The 20,201-nt window shown below is 47.6% G+C and overlaps 1 protein-coding gene across 2 annotated transcripts in view; it reads right to left on the bottom strand.

The window, feature by feature from the left end:
• PACSIN2 (protein kinase C and casein kinase substrate in neurons 2) overlaps positions 1-11,840 on the bottom strand; it is a 119,895-nt gene extending 108,055 nt beyond the window's left edge. For both annotated transcript variants that reach the window (XM_031463390.2, XM_031463392.2), the window contains exon 1: positions 11,684-11,840. The gene's annotated coding sequence lies outside the window, so the exon portion shown is untranslated. The remainder of the gene's footprint in view (positions 1-11,683) is intronic.
• Positions 11,841-20,201: the final 8,361 nt, after the last annotated feature.

Below are 20,201 nucleotides of genomic sequence, written 5' to 3'. Positions count from 1 at the left end.
GGAGGCTTGGAGGTACACAATGGCTGCACTAAACAATGCTCTCTAAGTGCAGCACTGTCCCAACCAAGTACAGGACACATATTCATCCAGTCCTCACAACAGTCTTGTCATCATCCCCATTTTAGAGGTGAGGTAACTGAGGCACAGAGAGATGCAGAAACTTGCCCAAGGACCCACAATAAATTGCAGAACTGGGTAACCTGCCTGCAGAGTTCCTTACATAAGAAACTTGCTACATACACCTGCAGAACAGGACACCAGACTGTCCCATGACCAGAACTCAGCAGGGTTTGTCCCTGACACACTGCTCCCAGAAGGCTCTCCCACAGGGGAAAGCAACCTGGGACCAGGTCAGGGCCCCAAAAGCCAGCCCTCCATCAACAGCAGGAGTCTGCAGAGGGACCAGGGAGCAGGACTTTGCAGCCTCTGTGGATACTGCCAATTTGCCACCTCCACCCTTCTCCTACCCACCCCTCAGGAGTTCTGAGGGAGCGACAGAGTTCACTTCGTGAGAGTGGACCTCCAATTTTTCCAATCACACTAACATTCAGTTTTTGTAAGACAAGGATTTAAAGGTTTGTGGGTTTTTTCCCACTGCCTCTTTACTTATTAGTTAAGAGATTATGTTATTTTCAACTATTTCTAAATTTCATGAACCTGCAAGTTCCTGGTGGAAGTTACAGACAAAAACGCACAGGTTCAAAGTAGCAATTCTGGAGATGAGCACACACAAACAGACAAAAACCTTCGAGGGTGACTTGTCTGAGCTTTAAAAGGAGACAATGAGATAGCCCAGCCCAGCTCACCTGCAGTCAGGCAACTTCAGATCCACACCTGCAAGAGCAAGAAAGGAAGAAAGAAATCCAAAACAAAATAACGAAAGTCTGGAACTTACTATGCCAACCACTGCACTCAGTTTTCATAAAAGGAGGCATCCTGCAGCACTCCAATGATTCAATCAAGCCATTTCCCCCATGACTTCCATGTGGCCAGGACTACCCCTCTGGCCCCACTGCAAGGCCCTTTCTCTGTGCAACTCTCAGGCAAGGCCTAGCTCTAGGCTCCAGCAACCTGCCCCAGTTCTAAGAAGCAGAAGAAATAATGGAACAAAATGCACTTGTCCAACCCAGAGTAAAGCTGGGGTCAAGGGCTGCTAAGGAACCGTGCCTTATGGTCCAAAGGTCCATGTCCTGAAATAAAGTAGCCCCATTCCATTCCATGCCACACCCTGCCAAGCTGGGGCAGCTGGGCAGAGATTTCTCAGGAAATAAAACAGGAAGCGTGGAAAGGACAAAGGGAAGCTAAGAGCATATGTCTCTGGGGCTCGGCAGTTACCACCCAGCTTAGTTGAGAAGCCATAAGGATGTCTTGGGACCCCCATCCAGCATCTACCAGAGCCTTCATCACACATACAACCAACAGCTCAGCCAGCTGCCTAGGCAACAGCCAACTTAGACATGTTTAGGCATCTGTGGAAACCAGGGCAAAGTACAACTTCCATGCTTGTAATAAAAACAGACTACCAAGCACAAAGCAAAGCATTACTCTAAAATTTGGGTTTATTGACAGAATAAACAGGGGTGGAAAGGGGAAGCAGGAACTAGGCAGCACCTGGCTGAACCAATGCAATCAGACTAGCCCTACAGTGCCGGCGTCAAAACCCACTGTGCCTGAGAAACAAAACTCTCGTTATGCTCCTGTGTTGTTTGTGATTATTTCCTCTGCGTCTACCTTAGTATGTAGTAATGTCTTTCAGTTTTGTTGTGAATCTCAGCCTTTCTTAGCTAGGATAAGAGGAACCAAGAAAAGAGGACCTTTTGCCCACAATGAGGCCAGAGAACTACAGAGGAAGCAGCCTCCTGGGGGTGGAGGAGTACAATGGAGGCACAGCAGGAATCCAAGGAAGGGACCTAAGGGCGAGAGTTGAGGTCTGGTCACTGCTTCTGGGGCCCTCCTTGTCCCTGCTAAGCACCTTTTCCTTTGCTGACCCTCAGAAATGAGCCACCAGGAAAACAAGACTCTACTCAGTCTGCAGGTGAATACCTAAGGGACAGTGGAAGGTGAAAAAGTCAGCCAGCGCATGGTGAAGGGACATGGCAAAGGGCAGAGTGACTTCAGAACAGGAAAACAAACAGGCCAAAAAAAGAAAAAATGCATAGGCACCAACACTATAAAGCCCCCAGGACTTCTCTGAGATGTCTGCCTCCAGCAAAGGCAGAGCTGGCAGCCTCCAGGAGAGCAGCATCTAGGAGCTACCCACGCAAAACCCAAAGGGTCGCAAGATCCCCTAGGCGGCCCTGATGTACGAGCTACACCAACACAGACAGCCTTGCACCGTCTTTCCCAATACGCGTATTTCAAGTGAGGAAAAGAAAACAAGACCAAGTTCGGAGAGAGACTGTGGTTCAGAGTATCATGACAGCTGAGTTGAGGAAGGAATGCAACCACAAGCACTTACAACCTTGAGAATGTAGAACATTAGCTCAGGTGATTAATACAGTAGTAAGGGCTTTTTTAAAGACTGTTTCTTGCTTATGAAAGTAAAGCATCTAATTCAAGTAAAACTAATATCCAAAAACTTAGGAGGAAATGCAACTCCCTTAAGAAAACCTCACAAAAGTTATCTCACAGATACTTGAAAGTTCTAAAGGTCAAAGCATTTTAAAGGGAAAAAAAAAATCCGTCAATTTTTTTCATCCATGAATATCAGAAAGATAAACCCAGAAGCAACAAAGTAGGCTTTGAAAACATTCTAAGATGTTCAGATCTTTTAATCTAAGATTTCTATTTCTGGGAATTTATACCCAGGAACTAGTTACACAAATGAAAAAAAGAAAAGAAAAGAAAAGAAAAATGAGATTATAAACTGTGAATTCATCTACAATAGCCAAAAAAAAAAAAAAAGTGGAAATAACCTAAAATGCCCATCATTAGGGGAATGTTTTAATCTCATTACATTAACAGGATTATGCAACCATTAAATATCTTTTTAAAGAATTAAAACATTGGAAAATAGTTGATAAAATATTTAAGGGAATCTGAATAATACAATTGTCACAATGTAGATTGATGAAAAGGGGACAGGCACGTGTAGCCAGTGCAGGCTTCAAATCCTCTCCCCTATTTACTACAACCTGGATGACCTTGGACTAAGCACATGATCTACCAGGAGCATCCTCATGTTCAAACTAGAACCTGTAGTGGTGAGTGTTGCTGTGAGGATGGACAGAGGCAATACAGCTCTCTCACCTCTTCTGAAGCTTTAAATAGTGGCAGTTACTGCTTCTAAGATACATAAAAATCCCCATTCATGTGGAAAGTAAAATAAAAAGTCTTCTTTATTCAAAGAAACTCTATTTTCTACATTGTACCTTCAGTTTTTTAAAAGACCTAAAGACAAGAAAGCAAAATAAAGTAAAATAAAATAAGCCTTTTGACACAAAAATGAAAAACAAACATCTGCTCTAATTTACCTGCACAGAAAACCTTCATTTGATATCACAATGTCAACAAAACGTGAACCTCTCACAATCTTACAAAGTGTAGTATAAAATGAAAGCTTTACAGAAATGTAATCTCCTCTCCCTTAAGTGCCTTTTTAATCATATGACACCTTTTAAAATGCAGCTAGTGGAAGGTGAGGCAAGGGTACTCCCACCTGAGTGAGGAGCTCTGGGGTCCCGGCTGGGCTGTTTAGAAGCCTCTCCCTCTCTGCCCTCATCTCCCTGCTGCATAAATTACTGCAAACTTTTGGATTATCTTGACCAAGTTAGCTGTAGGCATAGATCCTATCTTAAAAGACTACACAACTTGCCTCTTTTCTATGTTTCTGAGAAGCAGGGAAGGAAGATTAACTTAAAAGATTTGTTTCATATTTGAGGGCAAGTGACTCAGAATCCACTTAATCAAGACAGCAAGATGAGTGATGAGCATGGTTTCGGAGTCAGGCTGAGGGTCAGCTCTGCAGGGGACCCTGTGAGGGTCACTTCATCTCTCAGAGCTTTGCTTTACTCGTGTGAAGTGGAGTTAACCATCTTGTTGCAAGAATTAAATGAGCAGGAGTGTAAAGCTTTTTGTATGGTCCCTCAGAAACCCCAGAACCCAGAGATCTATCCCAGATGGTGACCCCACAACCCCTGATCTACCTACCCTCCCCCCGCCTCCTTATTGGCTGCCCAGGCTCCTTAGCTGATGATACCCTCACGGGTGCAGAGGTCACAATTTCTTCCTTATTAAAATATCTCATGTCCAAGCTAAACAGTGCCCAGGCAGGCCAGCTCCATCCTCTAGCAATCAGTCAGCTACAAAATCCACTAATAGCAGGCTTCGAGGTCCACGTGGGGTGTGGAGCCTGCTCTGCGGTTCCTCTGAGGACCACAACTCACAGACTTGGCACGCTCAGTTGGCGACAACATAATTGGATACAATGGAACTCAAAAGTGGTATAAAATATGAAAATGTTCACAAACTACGGCTTGGATATCACTTTATAATAATAAAATTTCATTTATTCAATAGGAAACTTCAAAGTACTAGCCACAGTTTATTCTATATGTTAAAGACCACCCTGCAGGCCCAAGCAGAGATCCCCATCACTAGGCTCCCTAGAGCTACAGACTTGGGCTGAGGCCCATATGGGGGTCCTGGCTGGCCAGCTTAAGTAAAACCACGGACCCTCTGGTTCCCCCTCTCAGCCTCTGAGCAATGAAGAGGGGAGCAAACCAACAAAGCTGTTCTGAAAACAAAATGAGGATTATGGGAAAGTTCCTTATAAACTGAAAATGCCTACCCAACCAAGCCATTTATATATATATATATATATATATATATATATATATATATATATATATATATATACACACACACACACACACACATATATATACATACACATATATATACACACACATACATATATATATATTTTAACTATAGAGTTGAGTTATTACTTAAAATGTTAATTCTGAAAGTAAAACTGTAATGAAACAGTTTGGAAATCAAGGAGAAATTTTCCATAATTCTACAACCTTTAACTATAGTTGCTGTATATTATTTTAATACTTTACACATGATAAGTGTACATATAGCTTTACAATTTGCTTTTTCAACTCTTTACATTTTTCATCATCTAAGTATGAGCTATTGTCATCATCACACATGGTCCCTTCCAATTCTGAGAGTCACTAAGTCTAGTCACAACGACAGCCCCTCACCCCAGGGTAAGGCTTTCTATAACTTAAGTAACATTCAACTCAAGCATAGAATCGCCAACCCAGACAGGAGCAAGGCCTCTGTGTGGCAGGGCTGCCCTCAAAACTCAGAGAGCATAAGATCATCCTCAGGGCTTCACTCCCACAAACGGGACAGAATCAGAGAGAAGCTAGCGAGAGAAGAGACAAGACCTTCTACACAGCAAAATGGGAGGGTATTCCATCCTCATCAACCACCCCAACAGCATCCCTGTGACCCCGAGCCACCAAGGAAAGGTCCAAGTATACTGAATACACCTAGGCTCAGAAAGAATAACACATCTTAGAAGGATTTTCAAAAATTGGATAATACAACATCATTTTGAACCCTTTAAAGATTTGTTTCACTTGATTAGTGAGTTTACCTAAGTAGACACTGCACTTTGAGTGATACCAAAGTTACAGCTCCATGGACCAGGCATGGGGGTCTGCAGTCCATTCCTTCACATCACCCTCCCCAAGTCGAATGAGGAAGGGACTGTCAGTATGCTGGTTTTAGAGACGCTGAAGCATTTGGCCAAGGAAGACCACAGTTACCTAGTTGTGGAGCTGGTACTCAAACCCAGGGCTGTGTGGCTCTGAAACCATGTTACCTTCTATACCTTACTGCAATATTTTTCTGCAAGAACTGGTGGTAAAAGTTACATACTAACTGCATGGATTTGTGAACACAAACCATATGAAAAGAGAAGCAGAACCCAGGCAGCTGCTATATTACCAACTAAAAACGTAAATGCAAGCAAAGACACTGAGTCAAGACTGACGCAGCCCTGCTCCGGAAGCCCCTCTCATTAGAGTTTGGCACTGCTTCCTAAGAACTTCCCTGGTAATCCTGGAGCCTCCAGGGACACAGATGACCTTTGTTAAAATGAGCTACCTGAATCACCCTCCCCCATCTGCATCCCCGACTTCTCAACGGACATCTCACCACTGCGCAGTTTCTGTGTCTACTACTCCAAAACAGCTGTCCATTGAACTCCATCCTCCAGGAGGGCCTGAGCTGGGTCTGCAAGGCAGGTCACACAACCTGAAGCCTGCCTACCTCCCCCCTCAGCGGCCCCTCTCACACCCCCATGTTCTTCACAACTCCGTGTCTCTGCCTGGGACTCTCCTTCCAGTCATCACCACCTGGAGAGTGCCGGGGGAGTGGCAAAACCACTCGTCACCTCCCTGAAGGTCAGCTCTCTACAGTGTCCTGAGAGCAGTCAGATCCGCCCTCCTCTGTCTGTCCCTACTTTGTACACACTCCTATCTGCTACTGTCACAAAGATGGGAGGATTGCTTCTGAGGCCACCTCCTGATCAAGAGTCACCTTAATCTTGCGATCCCAGAACTGTGCATACAGCCAAGTGTCAGAGCACCACACACTCAGTGGCAAGGAAGGCTCCCTTCAACCTGCCTTGCCCACTTCCCCTCACCCACACACACTCCCTCCAAACAATCTCAGCCCCAGGAGTGAAATTTAAATGAAAAGCAGGTACTGACACAGCAGCCTAAGGGAGTACCCAGCTCACTGCTGACAACTCTGCCACTCTATCAATATTTAAATCGCAGACGACAGGCCACAGGAAAAAAGAGCCCACAGATGCAAGTTTCCTGGTCAGAGAAGGGCCCATAAATACTAGCAGAGCTAACAAAGGAGGCATTACGGCCGGTCATGTAGTTAAGTGGACACCATCCCTGCACAGCGGCAGCAACCTGGAGTTTACACTTCATCATGGGCCTTGCCCTCTGACAGCCTCATCTGCTGACCAGGCTTCTACTTTTGATGATTTCCTATTGCTTAATGTTCTGAATTCAATGCCTGCCTTTAACCTCCACCAATTCCTTCTCTGGCAAGCAATCTGCCTATGGAAGCTGACACATGACATCAGGCTTTATATCCAATGCCAGTGAGGCTGTGCGTGTCTGCCTTACCCTCTCCAGTGTTCTAAAGAAGTGCATCGTGAAATGAGCAAATATCCTTTTCCGTGTCTGGAGAGGGAATGATGTTGGCCAGTCTCCCTACAGGTAACAGACAGAGCATAACAGGAGGACAGGAGGACACACATATATACTACATTTGATACCTACTGTATACCATCCTATTACCTCCATGTCTGATCATTCAAAACATCTTTATTATGATGATTCTTTTCATCAGTAATAAACCATCTAACACCCGTGAGGCTCTAAGGTTTAGTGCTCTTTTGCATGCATGAGCTCTTCATATAGCTGATACTCTGTACTCTGTTAATAAACGGGGGGGGGGGGGGGACAGTCCCTAAAACATTCAAAATCTGGCCAGAAGGCCACAAGAAGCCACTGTTTGACAACCATGGTCACTGGCACAATCCATACCCAACTCTCAAAACTACCCAGCAGCCTGGGCCCAGGGAGGGGCCTCTCAGGCTGCGGGGAAAGTCTCATCTGTGAGGACATATTTGATTAAACAAGTGAAACATCTGGAACTTTCAGTTAACATTTATTTCACAGGTTTCTCAAGTGCCAAGCAACTGAGAAGTAATCATCTCAGTGTACTCTTTAATCAATAAACATTAAACAAGTCTGCTCAAAACACCCAAGTCCCACAAATGTTTCCCTGTGGAAAGTATGGCACAAAAATAACAAAAACAAAATAAGTAAACTTTTGACAGGCAGAAAGGTGTTTAGTTACCCAAATTCAGACAAAAAAAAAAAACAGTCCTTTCAACAGATGAAGAAATATTTCCTCTGCAAGTGACACATTCTGGGATAGTTACACTGCCAAACATAACTCATAATGACAACCACCAAGGAAGCAAAAGCTAATGGAAAAACCCCACACTGGCAACCAGGAGCCCTGATTCTGGTCCCAGGACAGGCTGCTGGCTGTGTGATCCTACTGAAGTGGCGGCCAGGTCTGGTACCCCTTTCTTCATCATAAGAAAGAATATCCACCACCACCCACACCTCTCAGAAATGTTTTAAGGACAAAAAAGTGAGGTGAAAATGCTTTGGAATGTGTCTTCCATAAATACCAGTCATCATTATTATTAGCTCAAAGATGACCAGGAAAATAGGATTACAGAGTATCAGAGGTGAGAGAGAGCTTACAGATGGGGTGATCAAGGAGTTCCTAATCTGGGGTCCAGGCCTCTGATGCTGCCCACAAGTGTGCTTTCTGGAAAGCAGTCCATATTGTTATCAGATTCTCAAAAGGATAAGAACTTCTAAGATCCTCCTTTTACAAACATGAAAACTGAGACCTTATATATGTGATTGTCCCAGGCCTCAGGGTTAATAAGGAAAAGGCTGGACAGAGCCCAAGGCTCCTAGTCTCCCTCCATGCTCTTCCCACTCTACCATTCCACATTCCAGGAGGAAAAAAGTCACATAAATCTCATGTAGCCTTAGAGTATGTTATACAAACCACCACACCATGGTTTCTAAGGTTATAGAAAAATTTCCATCCTTATTTTTCTTTCTTAAGGCTTCTTGCTGAGATCTGTGATCATTTAGACAGTATTTTATTCATTTTTATATTCTTGTATCTTGTTTTCAGTGCCTACTGTCAAGAAATACTCAAATGATATTTTAATATTGAAAATAAAGACTGTATTTTAGAAAACAAACAAACAAACAAAAAAACCAGACTACATTATACTCTGTTTTATTAAGCAAACAGATAAATATACAATCATGGGAATAAATACAAGTTAATATATAATTTAAGTGAGAAGTTTTTGTTGTCTTGTGTTTTTAACCAAAATACCAAAACCTGTACTCTTAGATGGCCGTCGTCCCTCAAATAGTGACCTTTGGAACGACACGTATGCCAAGAATGTTGTATTGTACAGAATACTTTTGAGAATTCCTCATTTAAGATTATCTCCAGTCAGCATAGCATAATTGTCTGAATACTAAAAATCTGAAGGAATTCCTACACAGCCATCCCAGGGACCACCACTGGGCCCATCTGGAATCAGTTTTCAGGCACTGACATGCTTTCAGGTATGTAAAGGATCACTGCCAGGGCCATAAAGAAAGATCTCTACCTGTGGAATGCAAAGTGACTTCATAACTAATGCACTGTTGCACTGCCTTCGAGTATGCAGCCACACTTCCAAACAATCTAATTGGAAAAAAACTGAGGCAGCACTATCGCTGATGTAAATGTGGTCATTACCCAAATAATCTACAGGGTGGCCTACACAAAGCCACCAACACAATCTGATGGCAGATAAGGCAGGCCAAAGTCAGATGGGAGGTTCAGGTAAGGGTGGCCAGAGAGCACTTGATAAATGCTACTGTGATCTCTATAAACACAGGCGCCATTACTATTATTAAGGAACCTATGCCATAGTTTTGATGTTTCATAACATCCTGGAATCAACTGATGACCCAGTCAGAAGCAGGAAACCTGAGCATCATGTCCTTGACTTGGTCTGCACAGACTTCCAAGTGAATAAAGAAATGAGAGAATTAAGGACAAATGCACCTCAGCTCCCACCCCAGAAATCACTGGCCATCAGTGATCTGGACTAGGCATCCAGGACCAGAGAAAGCCAACTTAATCTCCCAGCAGCAAGCTGTGTTCAAAACCCAGAAACTGTTTTTTGCATGTGCATTACTTTTAGATTATTTAAATATTATGACCAGCCTTACACATTTGAAACTGAAAGTAATAAAATTCCAGTTCCCCAACAGCATGAGCTAAGAGTGACATTTCCATTCAAATGAGTTTTTATTCTTCTCCAAAAAAAGTGAATTAAGAGTGCAGACCTAATCACTCATCTACTCCTCCGTGTTACACTACTTTCCCAAGTAACAAATATCGTCAGCCTAATGGCCAGTTTCTTCTAAGATTCAAGACAATTGTCAAAAGAAAAACACACCACAGAAAAGTTTTTGATGCAGGGGTCTCATATCTCAACTAATATAACCTCTCCAAGGAGATTGCGAAACTCTAGAATTAAGTTTAAATACACACAGATTATTGTTTCCCATGTGAATCAAGAGAAACCCCAGTTGCACTGGCTTCCATTCAATGCCTCTATGGAGAGGCTGCAGGCAGGCTTGTGAATCAAATGGAATAAAAACTTTCAGGCAAGGAGAGGTCCGGCATTTCAACAGAGCCCACCTGGTTCATTCCCTTGCCCTCCAACCTGGCGATTCTAGGAGGGTTAAAACAGAACTTCAGCATATTCGGATAACTGGAGAGGAACTGACCGCAGAGAAGGGAAGGAACTGGTATGAGTTCACTGCCTGTGGCCCAGGTTTAAATTCTCTGAGCTGGCCTCCTGATTTTCATCAGGACAGCCAGGGAGTGTTTGGTAAACAGTGTAATGAGTAGCCGTGGAGACTCTGAACAGCCAACCCTCCTTAACCACAGAAGCACAGGACAGTTGGGGTAAAAGAGAGAAGACAAGGCCCAGGAATGGTGCACACACCCCAGCTGAAGGCCACCCAACCGGGGAGCAGTATCCTCAAAGGCTGCAGCTGTGTGGGACCCCAGGCGACAGCACAGCTCGATCCCCTGACCAGCTTCCTCTAAGAAAACGGACTTTCTCTGGTGGAGCCAAAACCCAAGGAGCCACTGAAACTGAGCAGCAGAAATCACTACCTCTCCAATCCCGGGCCTCTTTGGATGCCCCAGCAGGCTGGAAACACCAGAAGAGGATGGGTGCATAGGTTTCTAAAAATGACAGTCTGAGAAAATTCCAAGGGGCAAACGGACAAACACCCTCAGATTCTCCTGCCTGTTCCCCCAGCCCTAAGACCTGCTCACAGAGGGATTGCCACTCCACCCCACCCCACCCCACCATAGGAGAGGGACAGGGAGGGTGGGAAGGAAGGAAATGGAGGATGGTCATCAAAGCGCCCCAAATCAGCGCATCCGCTTAAGTGTCCTGCCTGCTCTGGCCGCCCCGTCCGCTCCAGACCACACTCGGACCAAGCCCTGCCCTCTAATTGGCGCTTACCAGCCCCCTCTCCTCCGGCACGGCGGTAAACCCTTGCACCCCTCGGCCTCCCCGCTTCCCCTCCTTAAGTCTCTACTGTAGTCTTCTACCTCCCCTGCTGCAGCAGCCCTTTGACCCGCCGCGGGCCCCGCTCCCCAACTTCTCCCTCCAGCAAGCCCTCAACCCGAGAACTCGTCCGCTCCTCTGTGGCGCCCCCGCCCCAACCCCAAACCTCTCGGCCCCCAGCCTTCCTCAAGCCCAGCCCACTGACCCTCTAGATGCCCCGCGACGTCCTCTCCGCCCCCCGGACGCCCCTGGGCGCCCGCTGTGGCCCCTGAACACAACCCCCTCCCACAGCGACAGGAAGTTCGAGCGCCGGCGGCGCGGCCCCAGAGGCTGCCCTTGGGCTCGGAGCGCGGCCTCGGCGCGGCGGCCTGACAGGGCGCGGGCCCAGCCGCCGACCAGCGCCCGCGTCCGCCCGCTGAGCCCCAACCGTCGCGGAGCGCCCCTCACCTAGGCCGCCGCTCGCCTCCGACACGCCGCGCACCCAGCTCCTGCTGTGACTGCGTTTCCAGTCCCGGATCCGGCTCCGGCCCAGCTCCCGCCCTCGCTCCGGCCGCGACGCCCAGCCCGGCCCTGCCCTGCTCTGCTCTGCTCCGCCGCGGCCGCTTCTGCCGCCAGCCCCGAGCGCACCGCCCCCGCCGCGCCCGCTGTGCTCGCCCCATTGGCTGCTGGGCGCCGGGCGCCGCCCCGCAGTCCCTCTGGGAACTCTGATTGGGCCAGAGGAGTGACGAGGCGGCACGCCCCCCAGCGCGCCAAAGAGACCTCCCCTGGACGTCATTGGAGATTCCCCCTGTCAATCAAAGGGTAAGCGCCTACTTAATTGAGGAGAGGGCGGCTGGGGTCACTCTCGTCTAGTCGCTCCCGGTCTGTGGCTCCTGAAGTTTACTCTCCCGGACCAAAGTTTTTCAGTTTTGCAAGCGCCCAGAGGTGGGGGCCGAGGCAAAGTAGCCGTGCACTTGAGTGGGAATTCAGGGAAGGTAGACTTTCCTCTCCTACGGCACTTACAGAAGCCGATGTCATCAGGGCTTCCTCAGAGTCAGACAGCAAGAGTATATTCCACTTGAGCCGACTTAGGTTAAGCAGGACAGAGAGTGGTGTAGGATGTGTGTGTGTGTGTGTGTGAACAGAATCCACCGGAGGGTTTAGGAAACCGAAGCCAGGTAACTTGCTGGGGGGTGGCCCAGTGTAAATAGAGTAAAATGACAGAGCCAGGTCAGCCAGACCCCAGACCTGCACTGGTTCCACATCACCACCTTGAAAATAGGTACACATCACGAGGATGGCCCAGCTCTATGGAAAAACGCTTAAACTAAAATGTTAAAAGGAAAAGCTAGATACAGAATGGCAGGGACTCTTAAACTGCTACTATGTGTGGATAAGGACTAGAAGAGAGTCCATATGAAGAAACAGAGTGTTTTTTCCCTTTCTAAAGTATTTGTTTTGTTGCTTTGTGTTGATGATAATACTTAAGAAAGAGGAAAAAGAAAGGCACCACAACGCTGTGCCAGGACCAGCCACTGCCAATAAGTTCCTGCCATTCCCCAGGACTCAGCCCACAGAGACCACTCTGCTTCCCCAAACACCTCTGGACCATGTGTGCAGAACTCAGTCATCGGCCAGGGTCTCCCAGGCCTCTGAGACCTGGGTAGATTCCAGGTACTCCACTATTCCACACCCTGTGTAGATCCATAGTCCTTCCCCCGGTTTCTGAACAAGTGTCCACCACTTATGCCTCCAGCCTCCTGCTCTTGCCCTGTGCTCTCTTGTCCTTGCCATCATCCCCATCTCCATCTGCACACACACTCACACAATCCCCCTTCACTAGTGAGGCTAGTAGGGGTTCCTGGACCCCTGCTGGACACTACAGGGAGGCATTGAGCCTGGCACCACCTGGCGACACAAGATGCCTCCTGAGCTCTTTTGGCCTCTTGGCCCAGAGATCAGTACCTGGCCACATGACGCAGGCAGCATTCTGGCCTTTGGGCATTGGCTCTCTTCTCTCCCCTTCCTTTTAAGGACAAAAACAAAATTCCTCTCATTTCTTTCACTAGCAGTTTGACACTTGCTCAACTCTTTGAGCCTCACCTCTGTCCCAGCAGCTTATCAGGGCATTTTTCCAAAGAGAGGTCCCCTTTGCCAGCTATGAGCATCCCAACTTTGACCCCCACAAACATTTCACAATGTTGCAACCAGCTCCCATCAGACCCAGGCAGACCAGGAGCCCAATCCTGCCTCTGCCCTTTCCCCACCGAGAGGCCTTGGGCAAGTCACTGCAGCTCTCTGCACCTCTGTGTCCCAATCTGTGACATGGTGGTGATGACAGAGCCTACCTTACAGGGTTGTGTTGAGGAATAAATGGGCCAAAATGGGTAAAAGTGTGGAAAGTGGCTCTGGACGTGCAGGTGTGAGTGCTCAGTATCTGAGCAGTTAACGTGGTCATGCTTTGTCCCTGTCATTTTGCTCCCTCTTTCCCCCTAAATGTGCCCATTACCTGGGTCTGGGATAAAGGCTAACTGGTCCTTTATTAACCATTTCCCACTAATCAGTCAGGATAAACAGACAGCCCAGGTTAAAACATAGTTTCACAGAGACCAAAACATTCTCCAAAAAAAGTTATAACACTCAGATATACTTCTTGTGCAGTGATATATGTGCTTCTTTCAAGAAAAAAAAAAAATCTGTTGCAGATAATTCACTCAGTCAATAATTAATCCCAATGTTTAGAATATGCGGGGCAGGGGATAGGGTGGGTTCAGGGAAGGATGGATCTGGGTCCTGTTTGTGCTCCTGGGAAAACCCAGCAAGGATGTAGAGGCTAGAAGGACCACAGTGATGCCTGGAGGATGACAATGTTGAAGGCAATGATATTTAACTGAGCCAAGGTGGGCAGAAAGGACAAGAGCAAAGGCCCAGAGGCAAGAAATCTCACTGTCCAAGGAGGTAGAAGAGTTCTGCTTGGTCAGAGCATGGCAGCTGAGCAGTGAGTAGCTGTGAGATGCTGGCAAGCTGCTTTTGCCATACCAGGTCTCAGTTTTCTTAACAGTAAAATGTGCATAGTCACAGAGTTCTAGAGCTTAGGGAAACTGCAAGGATTCTTGAGATCACATCTGTGATGCTCTTAGGCTATAACTAATACAGTCAGTGGTTGTTGAGTGTTTTCTGCGTGTTTTGTAAAGCTACTCTTTTTTTAAAATTGTGATTTAAAAAAATGGTTCAAGAACATGTCCTTTACACTGCCTGCGAATATTTTGGAGACACTAGAGTGTTATTGTTATCTGTTAAGGCTAGAGGAACACATTTTTGGATATATCTCGGAATGAAGCTCTCCCCTGCCAAGATGTGTAAAGATCTGAATTCCTTGTAAATGTGTCATTGATTAGGAGGCAATTACCATGGACTTTCTCGCTTTGTTTTGTTTTGTTTCACTTTGACCTACACACGTCTGCTCACGTAAAATTGTATCAGCAAGTACATGGCTCGAATCACGTGCACCACGTTCAGCTCAACGCCACTGGGCAAGACACCTGGGCCCAGAGCCTGAGCCCTCCCAAAGTCAGCAGGATATGGTCACATCAGCTGGACAGTCCTTCCAAAAGTGGGCATCTCCAGGATGCCCTGCAGCGAGATCACCCCGTTTCCCACGAGTTCCTCAGTTGGTTCCCATGCCTCACACAGTTGGAAGCACTATTCCTGATGCTGATGTGGATGGATACTTCCATCTAACTTTTACTAAGTGGAAAGGCTCCTTTGAGTTCTGAGTTACGGTGTTGCCATTGGTACCAAAGTGGAACAAGTATCAACAATGAAACCAGTACATTCAAGTGAGTGTTTTGAAACTTTGAATGAAGACCTAGCAATGCCTAGATCTTATGTGATACATTGTAAAGTGTTTTCTACCACTCGATAAAGATATAAACTCCCCCAGGCACTCCTTCCTTGAGGCCCTGAAATTCAGGAGGATGAGGAGAGCCTGGATGCCACAGTAATTCCATTCCAATGTATCATCTTACCCTTTTTGGGCTCCTAGATCAGATAAACTGAAGGTCATCCTGTGACTGCAGAACAAGATTTTGCTTTACAGTCTTATGCATCTACTTGGTATGGATCCAGATTTCCTTGAAACAAAATAAAATTAGATGCTGAAGCTAATTATTTTTTAAAAATGGAGCAGTCTCAAGATGTGCATTCATCAAAAAAGTGACATTGCTCTTACTAGTTCACTTTATAGAACATAAATGATACAATCTTGAACTGGTAAAAGAAGTTGTCCACCAACACTTAGGTTATAAAACAAATGTCCCCCAATAAAATGCTGCAATTGACTATGTGTAAGATATCATGGAAAGACTTCCACAGCTAAAAACATAAGGAGATTTTGAAACCATGGTTGGAGACAGTGGGGCTCCAGACAAGGCTGCCCTTGGCCCCCAGACCAGCCATAACCAAAGGAGCTGCTGACCAGGAATGACCTTTCTCTCAGTATCTGTGCCTGACTTTTTGAACCACCATCTGTGAAACGCCGGACAGAGGCTCTGCTTCGGGGGTGTCCATGTCTCACCCACGAGGGGGAGGCATTTGCAGGTGGGATGGACTCCCCCCCACCCCAACTCACTCAGGGCCAGAGGTTATATGTGGCTCAAAGCTACTGTCATGGCAGTAGTACAGAAGCAGTGGCGGAGGTTGGGCTCCCAACCCTACCCTGGTTAAATATTTAATTGGGTCCTGGTCACTTCCTGGTGTTGGAAGAAAGGAGGAGGAGAGGCCTGAGCCAGGCAGGTCCAGTTTTATCTTTTGCTAAAAAGAATTTTTTCCACTAGGCAATTAAGAAAGTATAGGACTCAGTCAAAGGCTCAGGGGTTCCTTGTTTCTTTATTTTTGTTTGTTGGTCTGTTTGTTTGTTTGTTTGTTTTGTTTTTTGCTTTGTTTTTATAGATTTTATTCTTTAGAGCAGTTTTAGGTTTACAACTTTAGGCATGTCACCTCACCTCCTGGCCTCAATGTCCTCGTCCGGACAGCGGAATGGCAGCTCACCCCTACTAGACAGGGCGCCTGGAGGAATTTAACACACAGCGTCCAGTGCACAATATTGCCCAACCAGTGCTGGTATGAGCCCACACCATTGAGCACCTGCTTGTCAGACCCACCTCCTCACCTGTAAAGGGGAGAGTGGGCAGGGGAGGTGGGGGACAGACTTTCCAGCTCCCTCTCTCTCTCCCCCGCTTCTCCTGCACTTCCTGCCCCAAGAGAAGCAGAGCACATTTCAGGGAAGGAGAAGTTGCAGCTCAGGGGAGCACCAGGCCCACTGGTACTATCACCCACGGAGGAATGCAGGCACCTCCCTCCATATCACAGGCCACCCCACCCTGCTGCCGCGTTCCCACTCCCACAGCCCTCTGCTCCTCCCAGGCCCCATTCAGCCCCCATCTCATCTCCCTGTTCACCCTTCTCCCTCTGGGGGAACCTCCAACCAAGTCTGAGACCCATCAGAATCCACCTTCCCATCCAGACAGCTCCGCTGGGGACAAGGGGTGGGGGAGGCCAACTCCACGTCAAGTTCAAGCAATTCCTGTGCCCAGTGGACTGCCCGCCTGTGGCCACCCACTTTCTCCTCTCTCTGGGCAGCAGGTGTAGATCCACGCCAGGGCCTACCGGGGTGGGTCACAGATGGCTTTGAACCATCTGAACTAGAGCTATGTACACACCATGGCAGGAGCTCAGAAGTGTATGTGACAAAGGACTATTCCTTTGCTTCTCCAGGGGCATGAATGATGGACAGTAGTTCTGAATGGGTGGTCAGCAGGTAACAGGATGACCAGGTGAGTCCTTCTTTCATTCTAAGGTGAGGAAGCAGAGGCCCAGGGAAGTCAGGTGGGTTGCTGGAGGTTTTCCAGCCATCAAGGCCAGAGACCTCTCTCAAACCTGGGCCTCCTGGCTCCTTCTCGTGCGTTCTTTCCTTCTGCACAGAAACCCTATCTCTCCCTCCCACACAGCAGACATGTGATGCTGGGAACCAGGCTGGTCATGAATGAAAAATACTCAGTCCCCACTTTCCAGCAACTCATGTTGGTGGGGGCCAGAGGAGGCAGGTTGTGAGCAGTGTTTGAGAGCGGCCCAAGCAGTACACTGGGTGGGGGGCCTGGAGGGCTCCTGAGAAAAGCAGAGTAGGAGCACGTCCTGGAAGTTATGCAGGGCAGGACTTGGAAGGACACATCTGAGTGGTGGGGGCGGGGGTAGGGGAGTGGGAGGGCAGGCAGTGGGACCGAGGGGTTGTCGGCCTGAGCTGCATCATAGGCAGATTCCTAAAGGCCATAGGCAAACAGCCCTCCTTACAGTTTAAGACCAAGGTCAGGGCGGCCAGCCAAGGGCACGATCCCAGGAGCCATCCTCTGGGCATTTGGGTCCTGGCAGTTCCTGGGTGGGCTGGGGTGTGGGAGAGGCCAGCCAAGGCCACCTCCCTCTGTCCCTCCGGCATCTGAACAGGCCCTTCCTGTTGTGACAACTCTATTCTCTGTGCAACTGGTTCCAGCCTGTGGCTCTGGTTTCAGATTGTGGCTGTGCGCTCACTGAGGCTTCTGGAAGTATCCCATGGGCCCTGTGGAAAGCTGGCTGGCCAAGCACGGCCTGGCTTAATTACAGGTCCCAGCTTCCCTGTTTTGTGCCCAGACAGCAGGTGCCAGGAGTCAGGCCCTCCCCGAGACTAGGCCTGGGAGACTGCCACCACTCACAGGCTCGTGCAGTCGGGCACGCGGTCAGGCTTCACCCTGCACCTGCTGGGAGAGATCACATGCTGGGTGACTGGAGAGGGCCCCAGAGGCTGAACTGGCCCTGGCTTCTCCCAGCCCCGAATAACTATCACAGCTGCCGCCCAAATAACCCCTCCCACGGTGACAGCCCCCCAGTGGTGCTTTACACATGAGAACTGGTGTTTCCTCCCAACGACTCCCTTTGCACTGGGGACCTGAGAGGTCAAGTGGCTTGTCCAGGGTCATAGACTCCTCTCTGGGTCCCAAGCCATGCCCTTCACCCTACCCCACACCCCGCTGAGTCTCCCAGTAAAGAGGGCATGGGAAACGAGTATATGTATGTATATGCATGACTGGGACATTGTGCTGTACACCAGAAATTGACACATTATAACTGACTATACTTCAATTCAAAAAAAAAAAAAGAGGGTATGGAGAGAGCAGAGGCCATGTCACTGGCCAGTGTCCCCAGCCTGGGGCCTCCCTGACCACTGACCTTGGAGCCTGGCCCAATGTCAGGGACTATTTCTAGGCACTTGCTCTGTGGTGCCCTCACCTGTCTAGCGCACCTGCTCTCTTCTCCTTCCTTGATGTGCCTTCACCTGTCAAATGGCCTCAATTTACAGAAAAGTTGCCCCAAAAGTACAGAGCTCCCACCTGTCTACCTCACCACCCACCCCCCTAATTTCCCCTATGATTTACATCCATGTTAGTGTGGTACATTTGTTATAATTGATGAACCAATATTAAATATTACTATTAACTAAAATTCATAGCTTGCATGAGGCTTTATTCTTTGTGTTGCACAGCCTATGGATTTTGACCCATGCATAATGACATGTGTCCATCCTTATATCACACAAATAGCTCCACTGCCCTGAAAAGCCCCTGGGCTCTGCCTATTCGCCCCTCTCTCCACCCTCAGCCCCTGGCAACCACTGATCCTTTTACTGTCACCATAGTTTTGCCTTTTCCAGAATGTCACAGAGATGGAATCATACATTCTGTAGCCTTTTCAGACTGGCTTCTCTACTTAGCAATACAGTTTCCTCCATGTCTTATTGTGGCTTGATAGCTCATTTCTTTTTATCTCTGATAATATTCCATTGCCTGAATGTACCACAATTTATTTATCCATTCAGCCATTGAAGGACATCTTTGTAGCTTCCAAATTTGGGCCATTATGAATAAAGCTGCTATAAACATCCTTGAGCAGATTTTTGTGTGGACATAATTTCGCAGCTCATTTGGGTAAATACCAAAGAATGGTAATTTTTTTTTTTTCGGTAAGGAATCATTTCTTATTTATAGACTTTTGTGTCATAGAAATGTAAGATCAGAAAAAGCACCTGTGAGAATTTTGAGTAAATATGAATAGAGTTATAGGAAAATATTTGAGGCCACCAGAACCACATTCCAGCTGGGCGGCGGGGGGGGGGGGGGGGGGCGGCGCAGGGTGGGGGTGCGGCTGGCAGGGAGGGAGGATGATTTAGTGGGAGGAGAGAAGGATGAGAGGGAGATAAGTGTGGAACACCAACCCACCTGCCAGGTGCTGTCTTATCACCAAGGCCTGAAAAGTCGAGGGCAGGCAGAGGAGAGTGGCAGGTGCTATGTCAGAAGATGGTTTAAAGCCTCAAGGACATGATGTTTTAACTGGCCTCAAGAATGGGCAGGATTTCAGCAGCGGGGTAGGGGGAAGTTGCCAGTTTGTAGGAACAGTGTGAGCTATGGTTTTTTTGTTTGTTTTTGGTGGAGGTAATTTGGTTTCTATTTGTTTAATTTATTTTAATGGAGGTACTAGGGATTGAACCCAGGACCTCATGCATGCTAAGCACTCGCTCTACCACTGAGCTATACCCTTCCCCTCGTCCCACCGAGCTGTGGTCTTGAGGCAGGACTGTCGGGCAGAGATGGCGCATGCGTGGCTGGCCTGGGGGTTCAACCACACCTGCAAATAGGAAAGCTGCTCCAGGCCAAGTGACAGGGCTTTCCAGGTGCAGGTGGGGAGCTGATGCTCCAAAGACGCTGCCAAGTCGAAGGGATTCCTGGGTGGCTGTTAAAATTTTCCATTTGTCCTCCTGCTTCCTTTCTGTCTCAAAGCCTTTCTGTTTGAGCTCACTTGCCTGGAGGAATGAGACACCCTCCTAGCAGGAAGTGAGTGCAATGTCACCATGACTGACACCCCCCCCCCCCATTTTTATAGCTGTGACTCAGCCCTCAACCAG

The sequence above is a fragment of the Camelus dromedarius genome, chromosome 11 (genome assembly GCF_036321535.1).
Source record: "Camelus dromedarius isolate mCamDro1 chromosome 11, mCamDro1.pat, whole genome shotgun sequence".
NCBI classification, from domain to species: domain Eukaryota; kingdom Metazoa; phylum Chordata; class Mammalia; order Artiodactyla; family Camelidae; genus Camelus; species Camelus dromedarius.
The sequence above is the reverse complement of the archived record's forward strand: the minus strand, read 5'-3'. Positions and strand labels throughout refer to the sequence as shown.